Source organism: Lissotriton helveticus, chromosome 10, assembly GCF_964261635.1.
Source record: "Lissotriton helveticus chromosome 10, aLisHel1.1, whole genome shotgun sequence".
Classification (NCBI taxonomy): domain Eukaryota; kingdom Metazoa; phylum Chordata; class Amphibia; order Caudata; family Salamandridae; genus Lissotriton; species Lissotriton helveticus.
The window spans coordinates 717,543,635-717,568,392 of record NC_136071.1 but is presented as its reverse complement, the minus strand read 5'-3'; the positions used below and the strand labels follow the sequence as shown (position 1 = coordinate 717,568,392).

The window sequence follows — 24,758 nt, the reverse complement described above, 5'->3', positions numbered from 1 at the left end:
CATCCTTCTTCTGTCAGTACGTCGAATCTGAGTTCTTGGGTTCAGGGGTGCCACCTAAATACTTAATTTAGGGGCATTATGGGGAGTGACCTGTAGTAGCCAATGGGCTACCTACCTTTAGGGTGTCCACCCTCTATATGACCACTTCCTGTGGGAAGTGAGCATAACCCTGACCCTAGAAGGCTAATTCCTGCCAAAGCATCATGGATGAATCTTAAACGTGGGGTCCAAATCAGCTGGCCCGCCCTAGTGGTGTTGCTGGCTCAATGTGGACACATCTCCTAATCTAATTAATTTTCCCGCCTGTCTTGCCACCAAAAACTGGGTCAAGACAGGGAGTGGGCACCACCACAATCTAGAGAGGGCCGGGGTTGCATAACAGAGGCAGCAGGGCCTTCGAGGCTTCCCAACCTTGAATGTCCATCCTACTTGGAGGAGATGTGAGCACCTCCGCCCACAGCAGGCTTTGTTCCTCTCCTTTAGCCCGAAGGCTCTCACCTCCGGAGGTCAGAAGTCTGAGACCAATCAGTCTACACACTAGTAGTCAGTAGGTTTTCAGGGGACACCTCTAAGAGCCCTCTGTGTGCATTTATTAATAAACCCAACACTGACATCAGTGTGAGTTTATTAAGACTAGGAATTTGGTACCAAACACCTTGGGGTACAGTGAAGACATCATATAGCTGGGGAACTTGCAATGGCGAGTGTCCGGCCCATATACTTGTTATGGCTTCCTTGTTTACTGGTAATATCTAAGGGTGAACTTAGATATTACCATGACATATCCACTCTCAAAGATATGCCCTCTTGTAAGGCCTGCCTTAGGGATGACTTACCTTTAGCATATATAGTGCAGACAGGCATGGCACCCAGGGATGTGTGCCATGTTGATGCTTCGGTTATCTCAGCACCAAGACATGCAGGCTGCAATGGTAGGTTGCATGAGCCTGGTGAGGGGTCCCTTAGGGTGGCACAATCCGTGCTGTAGCCCTGTGGACCCTCTTTAGGTCTAGTGCCCTAGGTACCACTTACAAGGGACATACAAGGGACCCCAAAGGGTTTTCAATTGTGGAAAGTTTATGGAAAGAACGATGGTGCAGGGGACCTGGTTAGCAGGAACCCAGCAGGCTTTCAGTCAAAATTGCACCATATACCAGGCAAAAAGTGGGGTGGTAACCATTTCAAAAGGGGCACTTTCCTACTCTCCAAATTTGCTCTAATTAGCAGCGTAACTTCATTCAACTTTCATCACATCTGTCCTGAAGTTGGCACTAATATAATCTAGATATTGTGATAGCCCCAGAACGTATTTCTTTGCGTTGATCAGAACCCAAATCTCTCTAACCTAACGCTTGGCAGATTTTCCTTGTATATTTCACAGATTGAGAGTTGGAACTTTCCTGAGTCAAAAGATCATCAAGATAAGTGTAAGCATTCATTACCTTGTTGTGAAAGAGAGGAATCACAGGAGCCAGACCTTTTGTAAATACTCTTAGAATGGTCTTCAACCCCAAAGAATGAACACAAAGATGCCACTGTTCTTCCCCCACAGAATCTGAAATACTTTTGGCACAGCAGCAATTGGGATGTACAGATATGCATCTTGCAAGTCATTTTAGGTCAAGCAAATCACCTTACATCATCAAAAGAGTAACCTGCTGTAGGGAACTCAGTTTTGAAATGTACTGTGGGGATGTAATTGTTTAGTTTTTTTAGGTCTATAAATTCCCTCGACCTCTGCACCACCTACGATACCAGCTGCATCCCCTTTGTTTTGGAGGATTCTGAATTAATGCCAAAGCATTGTCATTCAAAATCTCTCTTTCGTAGATTTGATGGAGGGGTAGACGCAAACCTGGACATCGGAGGAGAATTAGAAAAAACATTTGGTATCCTACAGAAATCTGATAATGAGGAGACACATCGATTCCGAAAGGAGCATAGGAGACCCCTAACCAAGCCCAGGTTCCCATCATAGCCAGGAATGATGTTTGGGGCTGCCCTTCCACCCAGAGGATTGATAAGAGGAATAAACTTGAAATTTAGGCTGAAGTCTAGACCTGTTGTCAGGCCTGCTGCGATCCATATTCCGGATCCAGCAGGGGTGGAACACATAGGGAATAAAGCGGGCATGGATGGACAGGAAGATGCTTGGCGTTCTGGTTGTATCGTGGCTGAAGCTTCCTGCTGTCGAGTCACTCGCTTCTGAGTTTCCTTCACGTCTCTACAGCATTCTCAGCTGCTCTTTCGTCGGATTCCTTTTGCAGTCTTTTATTTGTTGGATCCGATCTCGGTGGCTCCTGCTCCATTCAGAATTCTGTCTCTTGGGAACTAGGGATCACTGCAACACAAAAGAGAAGATTATTTAAAGACTAAGCATTCTGAAGTTTGGGTAACCGGCGCTACCCACTCACATGTGAAAACTTTCTAATTTTGACACTTATCTGATAGCGCATCTTGCTTTTTGGCATCCTGTAAACCGCTTCCTTGTATGGCCTTACCTATGACAGAAAAGTAAATGCAATGTGTTGAAACTGCTTGTTATGGAAACTACAATATAGCCTTACAGTTTTTGTTTTTTTGTTTTTTTGTTTTTTTGTTTTTTTTAGTCCTCATTACGCAACAGGTTAAAATTAGGAGATTATCGGGGACCTTTCTCTTACTCGGACCATTCTTTGTTTGTTCGTGGATCTGGGCCATAACCTTCCGGCGTTTCAGAGAGAAGGAACCCCTTACTTCCATATACTTTTAAGTAGAAGGATTCTTTTTTCGGTCGAGGGTGAGGTAGCCAATATGGCTACTCTTACAAGCCTTCATCTGATGTTGTTGCATTAGCATAATCATTGGACTTAGTAAAATACATTGGTAAGCCCAAACAGGTGTCTACTAAGACGTTTGCAGAGCCCACATTTTACATTAAATCCAATCTAACCTTATGAAACTGTTCCCATATCTCCCAGAATTTAAATTTCTTAGAAAATAACTTCTTTTTTCTATCCAAGTTATGCACTTTGAGAACTGACGCTAGCCATTCACTGTGTGTCGGTGTGATAGGGCTTATCCATTTTATACAGACCTCCCTCCTTGCCAGGAGGATCACATAAAGATTAGGTTTTCCTGGGCTTTCGATAAAGTTCTTAAAGCATTTATGCCTGCCACCCCAAAAATAACTAGGTCCATACTTAGTTAGTTGTTTTCCCGTTACCCCATCTAAGGTGGTACCCAAATCCTTCCAGAAACCAACGAGACTGGGACACTGCCAGAACATGTGCAAGTCATCGGCCTTCTGTAATCCACATTTTGGGCAGTTCCTCACTGTGGACCCGTTCAGTTTAGATAGTCTTTTCGGAGTCCAGTAGGCTCTATGGATGATGAGTAAATGATTTCTTTTAAGAGCAGCAGAAGTTACAATCGATCAGCATTTGCTCATAGATACTTGCCATATATTATTTGTATCCAGCGTCAGCAGGTCTTTACCCCAGATACTCTCCGGAATCCGGAAGTCCTCCTCCCCAGCTGAAATTAGGGCCCAGTACCAGAAGGATAATTCTTTCAAGAACGGCTTCTTAACCAACATCTTTACTTCTAGGGAGATGTTACCTTTTCTGGTTTCTTTGTATGACTTAGTACAGCTCAGCAGTTGGTAATATTTGAATTTCGAAAGTGTGGAGTTCGTACATTCTGATAGTATTTCCCAATCAAGAAGCTCGTTCTGAACCAGGTGTTGCCCCCATTCTAGTAATCCTGTCGATTTTAAAGGTATCGCTAAGCTATCCTTGAGGCAGTCTGGTGTAGTCTGGGAGTCCCAGATCGGGGCCTTATCGCTATAGAAGGGAATATCCAGTGTAGATCTAACACAGTACCACAACCTAGCGGCTGACTTCAAGATCTTCAGTTTAATTATTATTATTTTTTTTCGGGTGACCGATTTTGTACAAAAAGTGGCTAGTGTTATTTGTTAGTTTCTGTAGAAATATTGGGTAGGTTTCATAAGGGCCCAGCAACGTCCTACTAGATTTGAATTGGAAGGCCCTACAATATTCCAAGAGGTCTGGACTAGCCAGACCTCCCTGCTCCTTTTTTCTCCTTATTTTGAGGACCAAATAAAGCTAGATAAATCTCCCTGAATCTTTTTTATGATTTCTCTTTTAAACTCCAGCGGGATAGAGCTAAAGATGAAAGTGAATTTCGGCAAGATTGCCATTTTTATAATATTCGATTTACCCAAGAATGTTAATGGTAGCCCACTCCATACTTTCAATAACCTTTTTACCTCAATTTCTATTCTATGAATATTAGTATGGGTTATTTTGGGGGTGGGGGGGGGGGGGGGGTGTTCGTTCTCGTTCTCTCCCTCTCTTCGAAGCTGTCTTAGCCCGGGTTGACGCAGAGGGAGAGTGAAAGAAAGGGAGACCGGGTGAGGGAGTAAGAGAGGGGAAGGGAATGGGCGGGTGAGGGAGGGAAAGGGAGTGACAGTGAGGGACCTGTGTACAGTTAGAATGCGTGTGTGGGTAGCTCGTGGCTGGCATCAGTACTGGGTGCAGTGACTGACTGGGTGGCATCAATCAGTCATGTCAGGAGGACAAATAAACATAAACTGCAAAGTGCAAACTTAACTGATGATCGAAATGACTTTTAAATTATTTTACACGCACTGTGTTACTAGGCCTCGGCTCGGAGCCTAGGCGCTGGGCGGCATTGATTTAAAATGCGATGGGGAGGCTCAGGCGAGGCGGCGCGGTGGCAGGACTCCATCTGGTTAAGCGCGCCGCCAAACAACACTAAGACAGTCATGCAGTCATAAATAACATGTTGGAGGCGAGGCGCACCGTTAGGTGAAATACAAAAGTACTTACTGCAGAACAGGTGCCACCGCCGGCCGCAACATGCATCAAATGTCGATGCCCGTGATATAACCATAGCAATCAAATATGTCAAAGTTACTAAAGATAAAGGGGCCCTATAGTGACATGATGTAAGTTAAAAAGCACACCAACACGTAGCAACAAAGAGATGCAGGCTAGCGGGACCTTAAGTGACCTGTGTGGCGTAGTCCACGCTGTGCGATGAGCCACTTGAACAGAGAGTGCAGTGGAACTGGAGTGAGGGCACTACAGGAAGAGATGGCAAACCGAGGGTGCACCGCGTGCAGCTGCATTGAAGGAAGGAAAAATGTTAGCATTTTTAACATTTAATTGAAACTTGAGCACGTTCAGGTCAGTGATTTAGTTCCTGTTTACATTGTATGTGTTAATATTGCATAGTTGCATTCCCTAAAAGTGTTAGCTATTTTAAGGATTCTGTTCATGTATTATTTTTCATGTCTCACATTACTCTTGTACAGTGCATACCTTGAACTGAGTGGCACCACTTGAGAGCGCTGGAGCTTAGGCTGAGGGCACTGCGAGTTTCTCACAGTGCCTGTCAAATAGTGAAAAAGATGTTCAGAAATCTTGATGGACATCAAATCCTGGCCTCTCAGCAGAGCACACAGGGCAGTGGTCATGTGTTCCAGTTGCAATGTGATGCTGTGCAAATGGGTTTGATGGAGGTATACTTTTTTTTCAAAATAATGATGTAAAAGAACATTTAGTGAATGCTTGCTACTCGTAACAAGTCATCCTTAACTTTTACGCCCTACCACTTTCAAATGTCGCCATCCCCCACTGTGAGGGAGGGAAAGGGAGATCGGGTGAAGGAGTGAGAGAGGGAAAGGGTAGGAGGGAAAGGGAGGGAGGAAGAGAAAGGGAGGTGTGAGGGAGGGAGGGAGTGAGGGAGGGAAAGGGAAACCGGGTGAGGGAGGGAGTGAGGGAGGGAAAGGGAGACCGAGTGAGGGAGTGAGGGAGGGAAAGGGAGACAGAGTGAGGGAGGGAAAGGGAGACAGAGTGAGTGAGGGAGGGAAAGGGAAATGGATGCAGGGTAAGGGAGGGAGGGTAAGGGAGGGAGACAAAGGGAGTGACAGAGTGAGGGAGTGAGTGAGGGAGAGAAAGGGAGACAGAGTGAGGGAGTGAGGTAGGGAAAGAGACAGAGTGAGGGAGTGAGAGAGGTAAAGGGAGACAGAGAGGGAGGGAGGGAAGGGAGGGAAAGGGAGTGACAGAGTGAGGGAGTGAGGGAAAGGGAGACAGAGCGAGGGAGGGAAAGGGAGACAGAGTGAGGGAGTGAGAGGGAAATGGATTCAGGGAAAGGGAGGGAGGGTAAGGGATGGAGGGAAAGGGAGGGAGAGAAAGGGAGTGACAGGGAGGGAGGGAGGGAAAGGGAGTGAGTGAGGGAGGGAAAGGGAGACAGAGTGAGGGAGTGAGAGAGGGAAAGGGAGACAGAGTGAGAGAGGGAAAGGGAGGGAGAGAAAGGAAGGGAGGGAAAGGGAGTGACAGAGTGAGGGAGTGAGAGAGGGAAAAGGAGGCAGAGGGAGGGGGACAGAGAGAGAAAGAGAGCGAGAGAGAGAGATGTGTGTAATGCCGGGTCTGGTGGCTCAGTGGACGAAGGTGTCCGCTGCAGGGACCAGTGATCAACCTCATGGTCAGTTTTTTTTTTTGTTGCTCTACCCCCCCCCCCCCCCACTGACCCCACCCCCACTGGTACGGCCCTCAGACACAAACCACAGTGTAAATTTGGCCCCCGAGAGGAAGTTTGTGAGTACCCATGCTCTAGTGTATACATTAAACCAAATGTGATTGTGCAAAATAAACAGAAAGAGAAGAAAAAAGAAGACACAGGGAGACACCCTCGCTCCCTGGGGAAGCCTTCCTTTGGGCCTTAATATTAGCCCACTTCGAGTCCCGTGCCTGAGTGGGTAAAAAATTCTGTGGAAGTGTTATGAGAGTGCTGCTACTGCTACCGTTTCGTCACTAATTATTACATTTTATCAATAATCCTCCGAGCACACTGTTATTAATAAATTCTTCAGTTAAGGTACAAATCATGTGGTAAATGTCACTGCGAGGTTAATCCGGATAAGTAATCAAAGTCCTTTTCAAACCAGGTATCAAAGTTCATCCATATTTATTGCGTTGTCATCAGCAATTCTCCTGCCATTCAATATAATGAGTACAGCTGCTTCAGCCAACACGTGTTTTGTGTAATAATATCACACTTCGACTTCCTCAGAGCTAAATATTCACGAAAATTCCACTAGCTCAATTTCGTGTCTCCATTCTTCCAAGCACGAAAGTGCTCAACCATTCTATCTCTCAATCTTCTAGTTGTGCTGCCTACATATATTTGCCCACATGTGCAGGCTATTACATATACCACATAAGTGGTATTACAATTGATGAAAACATCAATCTGATATGTCTCTGAATCATTATAGCTGAAACTCAGTACCTTTTTCTTAGCCCATCTACATGAGTTACAACGTCCACCCTTATGGAATTACTTCGTCTTACTAGTTAACCAGATACTAGTAGGTCTGATTGGGTAACTAGGGCTCAAATCATGAGCTAGCGTTTTACCTTTCTTGAAGGTAATGGAAGGTCTCTCACTGATAAATGGCAATAAATCTCTATCTGCTTTAAGTAAATGCCAATGTTTGTTAATGATAGAATATAGTATGTAAGAATCCGTATTAAATTGGGTCACTAGGCGTACCTTTTGTTCCCTTTTATCATCCAGTGTTTTTGCCTTTGGTAGCAACGTTTGAGATAGTCTGAGGGCACATGCCCTCCTCCTGGCATTGTCAATCGCACTCTTATCGTAACCTCTAGACTCAAATCTCCTTGACATATCACAAATATTCATTCGAAATTCAGTTTCTTCAGAACAGTTCCTCCTGGCTCTAACCATCTCACCGTATGGTATAGATTTTATCTGGCAATTGGGGTGACGGCTTGTTGCGTGTAAGATGGAGTTACAACTTGTCTCTTTACGATACATTCTAGAACACAGTCTTATATCCTTTAATGTAGAGCTCAACATCTAAAAACGTAATCTTCATCTTACCAACTTGCGTGGTGAACCTTAAGTTTACATCATTATCATTTAAATATACAAAAAAATCATTCAGATTATCCAGGGTCCCTGTCCAAATCATGACAGTCGTCAATAAATCGACCCCAGTATTGGATATATTCAACCCACTTGTGGCCACGACTGCCCCAGATCCACTCCGCCTCAAACCATCCCATAAAGAGATTAGCAAAAGACTGAGCTAACCTGGAACCCATCGCGGTCCCAAGACATTGTCTGTACCACTTATGATTAAATACAAATACATTGTTATTCAACACTAGCTCTGTCATTTCCAACAACATCCTGGTGTGTTCGAGTAATTTCGCTGGTCTTCTGTTAAGGAAGGTTTCAACTGCTGCAATTCCCAAGTGATGCTCAATATTAGAATACAATGAAACCACATCTAGTGTGACCAAATACATACCATCCTCCCACCTAACATCAGACATAATATTAAGTACATGTTTTGTATCTTGAATATACGAGGGTAGGCTTTGCACATAGGGTCTCAAAAATACATCAATATACTCTGAAATTCTTTCCGTCGGGCCACCAATTCCCGAATATGAAGATATCAACACCTAAGGCTCCCTGTTTATATACCTTACCGAAGGTTCATAAAAACAAAGAGTCTGCCCGGGAGACCCATCTTCCACAATGCTAGTACCAAACTTTACCATCGACCAAGGCAACACAACAACAGTCAAAATGTGCGAAGATCAAAGGGGAAGAGGGGAAGTGAAGAGAAAAACATAATTGTCCCACAGAGACTGTGCTGCAGTGCGAAAGTCTACCCAGGTCAGGTAAAGGTTCTTCCTACAAGTAATAGAAGAGAAGACACTGCTAAATCCTATAAGTGTGTCTTGTAGGAAGGTGGATATCTGACTATGGTTACCCCCAAACTTTTTGCCTGGTGTTTAGCTGGTTTTTGACATAGTTGGCCTGGGATCCTGCTATTCAGGGCCCCAGGCTAATTGCTCTCTCCTTAAAATGGACTTCATGTACCTTAGGTGCATAACGAAATTGGAACTGGTTCACCTTATTGGCCCCCTGTAACAGTGTACCCAGGTACCCAGGGCATAGGTGCTTCCAAGGCCTACCAGGGGCTGCAGCATGTATTGTGCCACCCCTGGCCTGGCCTGGCCTCCATATTTGACACAACTGGCTGATCACTCAGCTGGGGTAAGTCGGTGTAACCACCCCTTACTTAGGTGTAGTATGCCTATACCTAACCTAAAATGGACACATATGTTCCTATCAGTCACTCCTATGGAAGGCCTCATCAATCCTGGAGGCAGAGTGCTTGGAAATATGTGAGATGGTGCTCTGGCATGAGCTGAGCCTGTCTGCAGCTTTCGGAACCATGTCCTTTAGCTGTTTCATGATATTGCCATACCATATACTCTTAAGTGCATTATGAACCTCGCGGTTAAATGCTATCTTGGGTTTGGCTTTATCAAAACATGTCGAGTAAGGTGTCATACGAATTGGAATACTACCCCCTCGCCAGTTCTGGCGACGGGGGTAGCATTCCACCCTTCTAGAGGGACACGACATGTACCTAGCCTGAACCCCGGTTAAAGTTAAACAGAGCCTTAGCATCCCAAAATGGATGCTGCCACCACAGACACAAGTCTGACCTCCTGCTGCTGGGAGTCCTTCCAGCGAGGGCAGCTTGGACAAAGGGTTTCCTGCCTGGGGAGGTGCTAGCACCACTCCAGACAGGATTTTGTGTATTGGGTAGGACAGGGCTGAATAGAATCAGACATGCCTGGGGCACACAAGGTGTCCCTGTGCATAGGCCAGTTCAAACCGGTGCTGGGGCTTTCCAGCCCCAGTCCTGGCGCGAAACTGGACAAAGGAAAGGGGGTGTAACCACCCCCCTTCCTGGTTCCACCCAGAGGAGGGACCTAGTAGGTGATCCGGCCCCCCAGATTCGAATAAGAGTGGGAGCTGTGTCCTGAGACTTCAGATCATCCTGAATCAACTTGAAATACAGAAGAAGACTGGACTTCGACATTCTGCTGCTCAGAAGACGGAAGAGAATCTCCCTTGTGGCCAAGGAGTGACCACCCTGTGAACACAGGCACCAACCAGCAACTCGACGTCTGCTTTGCCGACGCCGGAGCCCGAGCCCAGACCCCGACAAGACCCAGACTCCCAGACTTCTCACCGCCCGATCCACAGTCCCTGCAAAGAAGGGACCCGTGGAGGCACCGAGAGACGTGGGACCGGACATCTTGGAAGACCCCCGAAAAGCTGACTGCGCAGCACCAGAGGTACCCTCAACACTGTGCTTTGGGGTTTGAGAAGCCCCAACCTCGAGCAGCCCTTGCACCGAAGATCATTTACAACAAGGGGTGGTGATGGACAGAGTCTCTGAATTAAGCAGAGTACTCTCACCCAGTCAAGAGATCAGGGCTAGATCCAACACCGTTTTTTTTAGCCCATTGCACCATCCCAGTTTCAGAACCTGGCTGTATGCAAATTAGTCTGTCCCTGGCCCAGTGCATCATGGGAACAGGGCAGACCAGACTACAAAAGCCAATTCTTACACTGGGAAGGAAACAAGCTTCTGGGGACCGGTTTCTGGCATTACAGCCGTCTTCGGCCCGGCTCGCTTGAATCCTGATGGTGCAATGAGCAAGGGACTCACATCTGAGTATACCCTTCCACGCTTAGGGTGGACAAAATTATTTACAACAAGATCAGCCCCCCAGCATCTCCACGATCTGCGTGGGGCCCTTTTGCATCGTGCAACTCGACGCGCCTAACCGTCCACTTGCCACGCGGCTAGTGGCCATCTTGGCGACGAAACCTACGACTTTCACTGCGGGTCTGGTTGCTCCAGACTTGCCCGTGCTCCTGTAAAAAGGAGCCCCTGCTCTGACCTTGCTGGTCCGAGTAACAAGCCTTTTTCGATTCCTGCGTGGCTTGCATTAGCCAAGACCTGTTTGCTTCAATCAAGTCGCCGACACCGCCAACAGCGAGAAGCCTGCGTGGGACAGCTCGTGACCGACTCCTGGACGTCTTCGACCCCTCGTGTCCACGTGGCTGCAGAGAGAAGCTACACCTCGACGCCTGTTTGCACCCGACATCGCCTGGTTCCAATCTGGTTCCACGGTAGTCACTGGCTAGTGACTTTGAACATTGTCCCCTCTGCTTTCAGGTCTTCACCTCTTCAGATCCACCCTTGGATCCACCGGAACTCTTCACATCGAGCCGCCTGCAGCATCTTCAGCTCCAAGCACCATCGACCTGCGTGACGAAACCCGACACTACTTCGACCCTATGCACCCGCTTCCTGTGGGTGAGGTAACTCGGCTCCGCCGGTGTTCCCACACTGGTACACACCTCTAGTGTCTGTGTCTGAAGTTTCATCCTTCTATGTCACTCGGAAGGTTCCTTTCTAACTAACTTTGTACTTTTTACGCACCATAGACTTTGCATTGGTGAGTGCGTGCACTTTAAACACTGCACCCGAGTCCCGCGGGCCTTTCCCGACTTCTTCACTGTTAGTCCCGAACAGCTCCAGCGATTTCCCCAGGCCCTAGGCCTATTTCCTGTCCAAGTAGCATCTCTTATACCACTTTCTTAGTATATGGTTTAGGTGGCCCCTAGGGCTCATCCATATTGTGCAACTTTTGTGTATTTTAACTGTGTTTTGTTTTAACGCATTTGCTTCTGTGCTCATAAAGAGTATCAGGGATATTTGTAGTAATAAATCCATATATATTTTCAATATCCAATTCCCTCCTGGGCGATTCCCAAACGGGTTTCCGTCCCGGTCAGGGGACTGACACTGCCCTGTTGGCGGTCGTGGAGAATGCTAGGAGCATGCTGGATGCGGGGGGATCAGTGGCAGTGATCCTCCTGGACCTCAGCGCTGCTTTTGATACCGTGGACCATCAGGTGCTTCTCCAACGGCTGTCAGGGGTGGGGGTCACGGGTCTGGCCCTCAAATGGTTCGCTTCCTTTTTGGAAGATCGTTCATTTGAGGTGTGGGAAGGCCATGAAAAATCATCTTCAACCCCTCTCCAGTGTGGTGTGCCACAGGGCTCTTCATTGAGCCCTACTTTATTCAACGTTTACATGGCCCCCCTGGAGAGTGTGGTACTGCCGCTGGGTATTAAAATCATCAGTTATGCTGATGATACTCAGCTGGTGGTAGGCCTTTCCCAGTCGGCGTACCATCCCGACCGGCTGCACACATGTCTTGAGAAGATCTACACGTGGATGTGCAGCTCAGCCCTAAAGTTAAATGGCTCCAAGACGGAACTGATGCTGCTGGGGAACTCCTCTCCATCTTTGTCCCCCAGCAGCTGGCCAGACTGTCTGGGACCGGTTCCCCCCCCCAAACGGGAGATCAAGAGCTTGGGGGTATGGCTGGAGCAGGACCTATCGTTTAAAACTCATGCCAAAAAGACTGCTGGCGTGTGCTTTGGCCTGCTCCGCGCAGCCCAGAAGATTTTGCCTCTGCTCCCAGTGACCACCCGAAGGCTTCTCATCCAGGGACTTATCATCTCGCGGCTGGACTTCAGCAATGCGTTATTCCTGGGTGCACCCGAATCTACCCTGAATAAACTGCAGCAAGTGCAGAACGCGGCAGCCAGACTTCTGACGGGTCTCCCTAGGCGTCAATCTGCTCGCCCGGCGTTGAGGGCACTGCACTGGCTCCCTGTGAGAGACAGGGTGAAATTTAAGTCACTTTGTATCGCTCACAAAGTCCTGCACGGGGTAGGTCCACCTATTCTGGGGGAGATGGTCCAGCCCTACAAGGCCCCTCGCTCTCTTCGCTCTGACGATCAACATCTCCTTCAGGTTGGCAGGGTGAAGAAGGCAAGAACGGGTGGCAGAAGGTTTTCAATAAATGTGGCCTCTTTGTGGAACTCGTTGCCCCTACAACTGCGCTCGGAAGCTAGCCTGCTTCGGTTTCGAAAACTTTTAAAAACGTTTCTGTTTTCTGTTTAATCCCTTCATTCTTTAGTAGTGTTATGTTCTGGTAAGCGCTGGGATGCCTATAAATAACCAGGCGCTATACAAAACTCAGAATAATAATAATAATATATATCTGTGTGGTGTCCTTTCATTTGGTATTCAAGGGATTGTGTATGGTAAAACAGCTTGCTTCACATGCCTTTACAGAGTTTAGCCTAAGACTGCTTAGTCCATGCTACCCCTAGGATAGCTTGTCAATAAGGTTGACTTTACAACCTGCACCATAAGGGTTGCTTGGCATGGTACAAGGTGATCACTAGAACTAGTGAGCATCATATACCAAGCCAACTACTCACATTGGTGAGCAGCGGATTGGGATTTGAGCTTGCTGTTGTTTTACCATTACAATCTTTGAAAATATCCTTTGAAAGATCATACAGGTACCTGATAGGTACACTAAAACAAGACTAGATATACTTAAGTTCTACTGAACTTAGTTGTTGTAGAGGATAGGGAGTAGCACACCCTGACTACAACTACTAGATAGGTTTTGTAGGAAAACACCAGTGTAGGTAGATTGCAACACATCCACCACACTAGAGCAATGTCTGGAGCAGAGGGATCCACTGGACCCATCTCTGTTGAGAGTGACCCTCCAAGGGCACCATCCAAATTTGCTACTTTTCCATTTAAGGAACTGAGGCAACTGTGTTCCATGAGAGGAATCAAAACAGGTCCTTCTACAGCAGGACACCTCAGAGAGCTGTTAGACCAGTCTGAAGCTCTAAGGAACTCCAAACCAGGCCCCTCAGGGACTGGAGATGGAGGATTTCCCACTGAAGATGATAACCCTGATGCCCCTGCCGTCCAGATAGATGAGGAAGACCAGACCACTGGGAATACTCAGCCTGAGGAAGAAGAGGGGGAGGAGGTTGAAGAAAGTGAGTCTGATGATGATAGAAATAGCCAGGTGTTAGTCAGCAGGCTTAACCAGGCTAACCTAAGCTTATTTGGGACTGAAGGTGGGTCCAACCCATTCAGACCCCCAAATGGACTTAACCAGGAGCATAGGAGGAGGAGGAATCTCTCAGGTGAATCCAATACTTCCTATGTTTCTAAAGTTTCTCATGGTAACTCCAGAAGGGAGTTCACTAGCCCTCAGAGAAGGGAACATGAGGCCAAAATGAGAGAGGCTGAACTTAGGATCCAGAGACAAGAATTAGAAGTTGCCCTGGCCAAAGAGAAACTTGCTAGAGCAAGGCAGCCTAGAGAAAGTAGAATAGATTCCACTGGTGGCAGCACTATCCCTAAGGATAAAGACAGGTCCTATGACAATAGAAACCTGAGTAAGATTGTGCCCCCTACAAAGTTGGGGATGATATCCACAAATGGATGACTGCACTTGAGAGAGCTGGCAAAGTACAGCAGGTCCCTCAGGAGCAGTGGGCAGCAATCTTGTGGCTCTCCTTTGAAGGTAGAGGCAGAGACAGACTCCTCACAGTTAGTGATGGGGATTCTAGAAACTACCTGGTCCTGAAGAGTGCTCTGATTGATGGGTTAGGCTTAACCACTGAACAGTACAGGTTAATGTTCAGAGACACCCAGAAGACACAGACTCAGGACTGGTCTGAATTTGTTGAATGTGCCACTAAGGCTCTGGAGGGCTGGTTGCTGGGAAGTAAGGTTACTGACTATACAGGATTGTATAATTTAATTATGAGAGAGCAAATCTTAAGTAATTGTCAAAATCAGCTTCTACATCAGCACCTGGTTGACTCTGATCTGACCTCCCCACAAGAATTGGGTAGGAGGGCAGACAAATGGGTCAGAACCAGGATCAGGCCTAAGAACCAGGGTGGTGACCAAAAGAAAGAGACTACCAAGCCTCAAGAGAAGGGTGGGGATAAAAGTAAGGAAAAGACTTCGCCAGGGCCCCAAAACTCCAAAGATGGGGGTGGGTCCCAAGACACTTCTTCTACCCAGAAAAAGCCTTATTGTCATGTCTGTAAACAGGTTGGGCATTACAAAACAGACAGCTGTTGTCCCAAGAATGGCAATAAAGAGAATATACCTCCAAAGCCAGCTCCAACACCTCCTGTTACTGTCAGCAGTAATCCCCCAGGAAGTGGGAGCACACCCAGGAATCTGGGTGGGTTTTCTTTTGGAGGGCAGGTGGATTCTGGCCTAACCAGGTCCCCTACCTCAGATACTCTTGTCTATGAGACTGGCATGGGGTTTGCCAATTTCACTACCTGCCCAAACACTTTGAGCAAGTATAGACAAGAACCCCTCATCAATGGCTTGAAAGTTGAGGCCTTTAGAGACACAGGGGCTAGCATCACCATGGTGGCTGAATGTCTAGTCCCCTCAAGGCAACTTTTACCTGATGCCAGATATCAGGTGACCAACATTGATGGAGTTCAGAAAAATCATCCCATGGCAGTGGTAAATCTCAGCTGGGGAGGAGTCACTGGCCCAAAGAGAGTGGCAGTGTCCCCAAACTTGCCTGAAGATTGTCTACTGGGGAATGATTTAGAAATCTCAGCCTGGGCTGAGGTTGAACAACAAACCCATTCTAGAATGGTAAATCTCCATGGAAAGGTTAGTGGGGCTGTGATGGCTACAGCCCCAATCCAAGATGTCCTTCCTGAAAAGGTTGGTAGGTCTGAGCAAACCTCAGCCCCATCTTTAGCTAACTTCCCTCCTGAAAAGATTAGAAGGGCTGTGATGGTAACAGCCCATACCCAAACTGAGTCTCCTCCTGAAAAGGTTGGTGGGGCTGTGATGGCCACAGCCTAAACTCAAACTGATACATGTGTTGTGAAGCCTGAAAAGATGGATCACTCCACACAGAGAGCATTGAGGAGGAAGAGAAATCTCCCTCCCACCAGACTTTAGGAAAGGATCAGCCTCCTCAGGGAACTGATCTTACCCCTGAAGAAGGAACTGTCCCAGAGGTTGTTAGGCCTGGCCTGACAGAGCCTCTGATGACAGTGGACCCTTCTCAGGTGGGACCCAGTCTGGAGCAGGTAACCTGCCCCTCTCTACCTTGCCTCAGTCAGCCCAGGGCTGCAGAGGACAAGAAGGACAGTGAGCCCCAAAGGGCCCCCTGTCAAATAAAGCACCCCCATCAACAGATTGGGGGCACCGAAACTAGTAGCCCTAGTGAGGTAAAAACTTTACAAACTCCTGAGGGAGCCCCCTTAAAAGTAGTTAGGGACCTCCCACAGATGGATTCTGTTGGGCACAGCCAAACCTGGGACCCCAAGGCCCCAAACCTGACCTGTCCCTCCAGTAAGCCAACAAGAGGGACCCAGCCTCCAGCTTTAGGTAGCCAGAGGTTGACCCTGAGAGCACAGTGCAACTCAGTCAAAGAAAGAAAGGCACACATGGTGGAGAGTGATTGGAGGAAGTTGAATCCTACAGAGGAATCTCACTTCAGTACTCCATCTCAACACCAGCCTTTAACTTTGCAAAGACACACCACAGGTAGAGATTCCCTGTGGTGGAGACCCTCAGATACCCTTAGGGTGAGGGATTTCTTAGTGGACCATGAGACAGGGGGTAACCAAGCCAGAGCTGGTACTTCCTTATATGGCCACTTAGGCAATATAGGCTTACCTGGTCAAGGATAGCCTTATCTCCTTTCGTTTGGGGGGGGGGGTTTATGTAGGAAGGTGGATATCTGACTATGCTTACCCCCAAACTTTTTGCCTGGTGTTTAGCTGATTTTTGACATAGTTGGCCTGGGATCCTGCTATTCAGGGCCCCAGGCTAATTGCTCTCTCCTTAAAATGGACTTCATGTACCTTAGGTGCATAACGAAATTGGAACTGGTTCACCTTATTGGCCCCTGTAACAGTGTACCCAGGGCATAGGTGCTTCCAAGGCCTACCAGGGGCTGCAGCATGTATTGTGCCTCCCCTGGCCTGGCCTCCATATTTGACACAACTGGCTGATCACTCAGCTGGGGTAAGTCGGTGTAACCACCCCTTACTTAGGTGTAGTATGCCTATACCTAACCTAAAATGGACACATATGTTCCTATCAGTCACTCCTATGGAAGGCCTCATCAATCCTGGAGGCAGAGTGCTTGGAAATATGTGAGATGGTGCTCTGGCATGAGCTGAGCCTGTCTGCAGCTTTCGGAACCATGTCCTTTAGCTGTTTCATGATATTGCCATACCATATACTCTTAAGTGCATTATGAACCTCGCGGTTAAATGCTATCTTGGGTTTGGCTTTATCAAAACATGTCGAGTAAGGTGTCATACGAATTGGAATACTACCCCCTCGCCAGTTCTGGCGACGGGGGTAGCATTCCACCCTTCTAGAGGGACACGACATGTACCTAGCCTGAACCCCGGTTAAAGTTAAACAGAGCCTTAGCATCCCAAAATGGATGCTGCCACCACAGACACAAGTCTGACCTCCTGCTGCTGGGAGTCCTTCCAGCGAGGGCAGCTTGGACAAAGGGTTTCCTGCCTGGGGAGGTGCTAGCACCACTCCAGACAGGATTTTGTGTATTGGGTAGGACAGGGCTGAATAGAATCAGACATGCCTGGGGCACACAAGGTGTCCCTGTGCATAGGCCAGTTCAAACCGGTGCTGGGGCTTTCCAGCCCCAGTCCTGGCGCGAAACTGGACAAAGGAAAGGGGGTGTAACCACCCCCCTTCCTGGTTCCACCCAGAGGAGGGACCTAGTAGGTGATCCGGCCCCCCAGATTCGAATAAGAGTGGGAGCTGTGTCCTGAGACTTCAGATCATCCTGAATCAACTTGAAATACAGAAGAAGACTGGACTTCGACATTCTGCTGCTCAGAAGACGGAAGAGAATCTCCCTTGTGGCCAAGGAGTGACCACCCTGTGAACACAGGCACCAACCAGCAACTCGGCGTCTGCTTTGCCGCCCCCTCCCGCCGGAGCCCGAGCCCAGAGCCCGACAAGACCCAGACTCCCAGACTTCTCACCGCCCGATCCACAGTCCCTGCAAAGAAGGGACCCGTGGAGGCACCGAGAGACGTGGGACCGGACATCTTGGAAGACCCCCGAAAAGCTGACTGCGCAGCACCAGAGGTACCCTCGACGCTGTGCTTTGGGGTTTGAGAAGCCCCAACCTCGAGCAGCCCTTGCACCGAAGATCAGCCCCCCAGCATCTCCACGATCTGCGTGGGGCCCTTTTGCATCGTGCCACTCGACGCGCCTAACCGTCCACTTGCCACGCGGCTAGTGGCCATCTTGGCAACGAAACCTACGACTTTCACTGAGGGTCTGGTTGCTCCAGACTTGCCCTTGCTCCTGTAAAAAGGAGCCCCTGCTCTGACCTTGCTGGTCCGAGTAACAAGCCTTTTTCGATTCCTGCGTGGCTTGCACTAGCCAAGGCCTGTTTGCTTCAATCAAGTTGCCGACACCGCCAACAGCGAGAAGCCTGCGTGGGACAGCTCGTGACCGACTCCTGGACGTCTTCGACCCCTCGTGTCCACGTGGCTGCAGAGAGAAGCTACACCTCGACGCCTGTTTGCACCCGACATCGCCTGGTTTCAATCTGGTTCCACGGTAGTCACTGGCTAGTGACTTTGAACATTGTCCCCTCTGCTTTCAGGTCTTCACCTCTTCAGATCCACCCTTGGATCCACCGGAACTCTTCACATCGAGCCGCCTGCAGCATCTTCAGCTCCAAGCACCATCGACCTGCGTGACGAAACCCGACACTACTTCGACCCTATGCACCCGCTTCCTGTGGGTGAGGTAACTCAGCTCCGCCGGTGTTCCCACACTGGTACACACCTCTAGTGTCTGTGTCTGAAGTTTCATCCTTCTATGTCACTCGGAAGGTTCCTTTCTAACTAACTTTGTACTTTTTACGCACCATAGACTTTGCATTGGTGAGTGTGTGCACTTTAAACACTGCACCCGAGTCCCGCGGGCCTTTCCCGACTTCTTCACTGTTAGTCCCGAACAGCTCCAGCGATTCCCCAGGCCCTAGGCCTATTTCCTGTCCAAGTGGCATCTCTTATACCACTTTCTTAGTATATGGTTTAGGTGGCCCCTAGGGCTCATCCATATTGTGCAACTTTTGTGTATTTTAACTGTGTTTTGTTTTAACGCATTTGCTTCTGTGCTCATAAAGAGTATCAGGGATATTTGTAGTAATAAATCCATATATATTTTCAATATATATCTGTTTGGTGTCCTTTCATTTGGTATTCAAGGGATTGTGTATGGTAAAACAGCTTGCTTCACATGCCTTTACAGAGTTTTGCCTAAGACTGCTTAGTCCATGCTACCCCTAGGATAGCTTGTCTATAAGGTTGACTTTACAACCTGCACCATAAGGGTTGCTTGGCATGGTACAAGGAGATCACTAGAACTAGTGAGCATCATATACCAAGCCAACTTCTCACATGTCTTAAGGTAACTTTTTGCATATAATCTATATATTTTACTGGCAAGAAGAAACTGAAGCTACTGCTGAATGTGTTGACCTAAAAACAGAAAGAGAGTTTTTGCAGATGTAATAGTAACACGTGACTTTGGACCATATTCTTTGTATTCTCACACATACCTTAGAATGTACTCTTCTTTACATATAGAAGGCTCAAGGAACAAACTAAAATAATTCAGACAAATGAAAGAGAAGAGAAAACATACATTCCCTCACGTATATTTTTCTAGGCCTAAGTCAAAAGACAAAATTATATTGCCCTAAAAACAGTGGATAAGAAAACTGTGACTATATTGTAGTTTCCTTAACAAGCAGTTTCAACACATTATCTTTTCTTATCTGTCCATAGGTATGGTGATCAAAAGGAAGCGGTTTATGTGCAAGGTTCCAAAAAGTAAGATGCACTATCAGATAAGTGTCAATGTTAGGAAGTTATCACATGCAAGCGCGCAGCTCGCATTACCCAAAGTTCAGAAAACTGATTCTTTAAATGAATAATCTTTTCCTTTGTGTTGCAGGGATCCCTGATTTCCAAGAGACAGAATTCTGAATGAAGCAAGAGTCACCTATACCGGATCTGATGAGGCAAACCCAACATAAGAAGAGATTGCAAGAAGATCCTGATGAGAGAGCCCTGAGAAAGCCGCAGAGAAGTGAAGGAAACACGGAAGCAGATGCGAGTGACCAGACGGCAGGAAGCTGCAGGCACAAAACTAGAATGTCTAGCATCTTCCTGTCCGTCCATACCCGCTTTATTCCCTGTGTGCTCCACCCCTATCGCATCCGGAATACGGATCGCAGCAGGCGTGACAGTGCACCCCCCAACAGGTTTCGGTTTATCAGGAAATCGCATGGGGAACAACTGAAGCAAACGGGGGCATGGATATAACCAGCAGGTTCCGATGTAGGTCTTCAGGACCATAACCTCTCCAATGAATGAAGTAATCCAGTTTTAGCCGAATCCTTTTAGAGTCCAGTATAGCCTCCACCTCATTCGCAACCACTGGTAAAGGTTTCACTGGAATCCCAGTACCAGGCACAACAGTTTTTAACAGAGACATTAAACACAGGATGAATCCATAACGTAGATGGTAACTCGAGTTACAGAGCAACAGGGTTGACGTCGTTGATGATTTTATAAGGACCAATGTACTGAGGCTTGAACTTGCATGATCCTTTTAAGGCAATATTATGTGTGGATAACCATACCTTGTCTCCTATGTTGTAATCAGAACTAGGTCGTTGATATACGTCAGTGTGTTTCTTGTAAGATTCCTTTGTCTAGATTCTCATGTGCTGTTTGTTGGATGTCATGTATGTGATCTACCAATTCCTGTGCTGCAGGAATACAAGATGAGAGTAAGGTAGTGTTGTGTAGTTCCTAAAAAACCTATATAGGATTGGTGCATTCAGACAACGTAATCTATGGGATTGGTATCCAGACTGATTCCAAATACCCCCAAAGGATAGGTTAGTCTATAGTCCTGCTAGCTCATAGTGCCTCTATGCGCCCCTCTTACCAATGAGCAAATAGTCTCTGGCAACTATCGAACATGACAAACCTGATCCCTCAGTATAGTGGAAACAGTGCAGTACTTTTTACTCGGTCACTTTGTCACAGAAAAATATACAGAATAAACGGTGGGGATTTTTTTCAATAAGCATTTATTGAACCAGCATCATTCAAATGTAAAACAGGTGTGCTGAAACAACCATAGGACAGAAACAGATATAAATGATTGTAAGCATCAATAGAGGAAAAGGATGGTAGATTCCTACCATAGTGCTAAAACAATGAATACAGGCAAGTATAAAAATACATGACAGTAATCCATGCGTACTCCTACGATGCAACCCTATCCAGATGTACCTACGTGTACCTAACATGTATGTAGGAGTGGAGCCAAGAATCCCCCTAGTATAAAGCCAGCCTCATTACCTGAAGTGAGAACTGTAGGACCCCATCTTGGTCTTGAGATGGACACCCCGCGAGGGATGTCCGATCACTGCGAGCTGGAGGGTCTTTGTGCAGGAACCTCAGTGTCTAGTGTCAGCATGGAAGCCCTTTTTTACTTTCCTTGCCTCAGCAAAGATATGGTGTTTATATACCCAAAGTGGTAGCCTCAAACGATCAACCTTGCTGTGTCATGTCGATCTAGGATGTAAACAAGAGGAGCGCACCTGGAGGAGAGGGTATAAGGAGTCGGATAGGATAACATATAAAATGACTCTGCAGGTGTATAAGACCCAGTTAAGAAACGCTAAAGCAAAATTCTTAGAGGACACCTTGGCGAAGGCCTCTAATAAATCACAGACCTTATTTAAGCTGGTTAACAACTTATCTAATCCGTCGTGTACGGTACCAGCTATTCCGGCTTCCCAGGAACTCTGTGATTCTTTGGCCCTCGCGTTCGAGGAGAAAATTAGGACTATCCTGAATGGACTGTCAGTACCAGGACAATCTGCGTTGTCTCTATCTTGTCCTTTGGAATCCCCTTGCCATCTGACACCTGCAAGGGACAAGGATATGATAGCCTCCTCTCAGTTGTCTTGCTTTCCTACTCCCTCGCTAGAGGATTTTTGCGTTTTGGCCAATAGCGTATCATCAGGTTCACCTCTTGATCCAATGCCTCATAAGATCTGGAAGGCATTTCAAGCTGAGTTGTTTCCTCCGCTTCATTGCATCTGCTGCCAATCATTGATTACAGCGTCAGTTCCAGACAGCTGGAAGTTGGCAATGGTAACTCCATTGCTAAAAAAGACCTCTCTAGACCCCCTATTCTCGGCCAATTATAGACCTATATCGCTTTTACCATTTGCGATAAAAATTCTTGAGAGGTGGGTCACGAGAGTACTGTCCAACTTTCTGGAAACTAATTCCTGCCTGGATGCTGCCCAATTTGGCTTCAGACCGGCCCATGGCACCGAGACTGCATTGGTCACCGTGTTGGACGATCTACGAACGCGTGTCGACAGGGGCAAGTCAGCATTTCTAGTGCTGCTTGACATGTCGGCCGCGTTCGACACGGTAGACCATGAGGTCTTACTGGCCCGTCTCCAAAACGTGGGAATTAACGGTCTGGCTCTAAGCTGGTTGACATCTTACCTCAGCAACAAACAGCAAGCTGTGGCGTTACCACCATTTCGATCAGCCACACGACAGGTGAACCAAGGCGTCCCTCAAGGGTCAGCGGTCAGCCCGATCCTCTTTAATTTATATCTCCGACCCTTGGTAGATCTAATTAAGTCATTCGGCATATCAGTCATCAATTATGCCGATGAAACTCAATTGATTTTTTCATTTGAGGGTACTGAGATAGTGTCGAGGGACACCTTTCACCGCTGTATGTCAGTTACAGCTGATTGGTTGCGAGCCAACTCACTCCAATTTAATGGGTCCAAAACAGAAGTACTTCACTGTTCCTTAGACCGTCTCCCCCGGGGCTACCAAACAACCTTTGGCCTGCTTCTATTCCGGGCTCGGTGGAAGCTACAGACTCGGCTCGCAATTTAGGAGTTCTGTTCGAACCCAGTTTGCAGCTAGATGCTTCTGTTAATAAGACTGCAGCGACTTGTATGGGCCTGCTCCGTGCCTTGCGCAAAATCCTACCAATGCTTCCTCGGGAAGCCAGAGCAGAAGTAGTGCGGAGTTCTATCCTCAGTAGGTTAGACTACTGTAACGCACTACTTCTGGGAGCCCCCAAGACCCTGATTCTAAGGTTGCAGAGGGTCCAAAATATGGCTGCCAAATTGGCTCTATCTCTGCCACTATCTGCTTCTTCTTCCGCAGCATTAGCCGATCTACACTGGCTGCCAGTCCAGCAAAGGATTGCCTTTAACCCCTTCAGTGCTAATGACAAGGGTAACTCGTCATGTAGGGCCCATTGATTTCAATGGAAAGTCAATGGACCTACATGCACACCCCTTAGCAGCCAAGTGGTTAAGGCTCTATGCCTGGTTTTCAGGGCCCTGCACGGACTAGGACCAATACCAATTCAGAATCTCTTCTCTTGGTATCAAGCGGCCAGACTTTTGAGATCTTCCTCGGCGTTTCTGGTGAGAATTCCCAGGATTAACAGAGTGAGGATGGGCGGCCGTGCTTTTAGTTTCACGGCCGCCACACTATGGAATACTTTGCCTCTGGCTTTAAGAAGCTGCCAAGATCTGCCCGTTTTTAAAAGGAATCTCAAGACCTACCTGTTTCCAAGAGCAATGTAAGACACCCTGCCTGATGTTAGATATGGTCTCAGCGCCAGGATACCCTTTTGGGTGACAGCCGCACTTTACAAGCATTAAATACATACAAATAAATACATCCATACAGGATGACGGAAGGAATGACCCTTATGCATAGCTATTATGCAGGAGATGGTAGTCCTGCTGAGATTCCAAGAATCCTCATGCATAATGAATGAGGCTAGTTTTCGGAGAAAACCCCACGTCATTTAAGCAGTACCAAGAAGCGTTATGTAGTGTAATGGCAGGGGAAATGTAGGTGAAAAGTTTAGTTACTAACTGCTCCTAAATCGGGGTACCAGTAGGAAACATAAGAATAGGAAGGAGAAAAAAAGTGAGGATAAAAACCATAATTACAACAGAATGGAGAACGTTTACTGGAATTAAGTATACAACCCTTTCCAAAGTTTCGAGACAAACTGAGAGCCCCGGTCAGAAATGATAACAGAAGGAAGGCCATGAAGGCTTACAACGTTTTGGAAGAAAACAGTGGGCAGCTCTTTAGCGGTAAGTAACCCTTTCATGGGGACAAAATGGGACTTTTTAGTCAATAGATCCACTGCAACTAAAATGGCGGTACCGCCTTGCTCGGTTCTTGGCAATTCCACAATAAAATCCATAGAAATAGTATGCCAAGGGGCAGGAGGTGTGGGTAAAGGTGTAAAAAAAAAAACGTGTGGGTGCCTGATGTAAGCTTTTACTTTGTACACATGTTCTGCATTTCTGTATGTACTGCTTAGTGTCAGTAGGAAGTGAAGGCCACCAGAAATATTTCCAAAGCAGGTCTATGGTCTTCTCTTTACGTGGCTGTCAAGTGAGTATATGTGTGTGACAGCAATATAAGGTTTGTTATTGCAAAGGGACCGTGGCAATAAATAGACCCCTTGGACATATATTAAATCGTGCATCTGTTATGTGTGTGAGCAATTGCTTCAGCTTCTTTAGATTTTACTGTCTGTAATACTTTGTGAAGTAACTGATCTTCGGAGTAAGCTTATCACCCAAAATCATGTGTGTAAGTACATTTGGAGTTTCAAGTATCTCATACAACAAGTGTGAGCGAGAATCGGCTTTCCCATGTTGGCGACCTGACTGTAACTGTATAACAAAATCCAAATTGTTTTAAAAAAAATTAAATTTCAGTATAAACAGTAACAGCATGAAGGGCACCCATCAAATAATGTCAGCATTC

At 47.1% G+C, this 24,758-nt stretch overlaps 1 long non-coding RNA gene across 1 annotated transcript in view; it reads left to right on the top strand.

Annotated features, from left to right (window-relative positions):
* Positions 1–24,466, top strand: part of LOC144784478 (uncharacterized) — a 57,021-nt gene extending 32,555 nt beyond the window's left edge. Inside the window, exons 2-4 of the long non-coding RNA XR_013601649.1 lie at positions 19,680–19,724; positions 19,849–23,177; positions 23,276–24,466. This is a non-coding gene — a long non-coding RNA (uncharacterized LOC144784478). The remainder of the gene's footprint in view (positions 1–19,679; positions 19,725–19,848; positions 23,178–23,275) is intronic.
* The last annotated feature ends 292 nt before the right edge of the window (positions 24,467–24,758 follow it).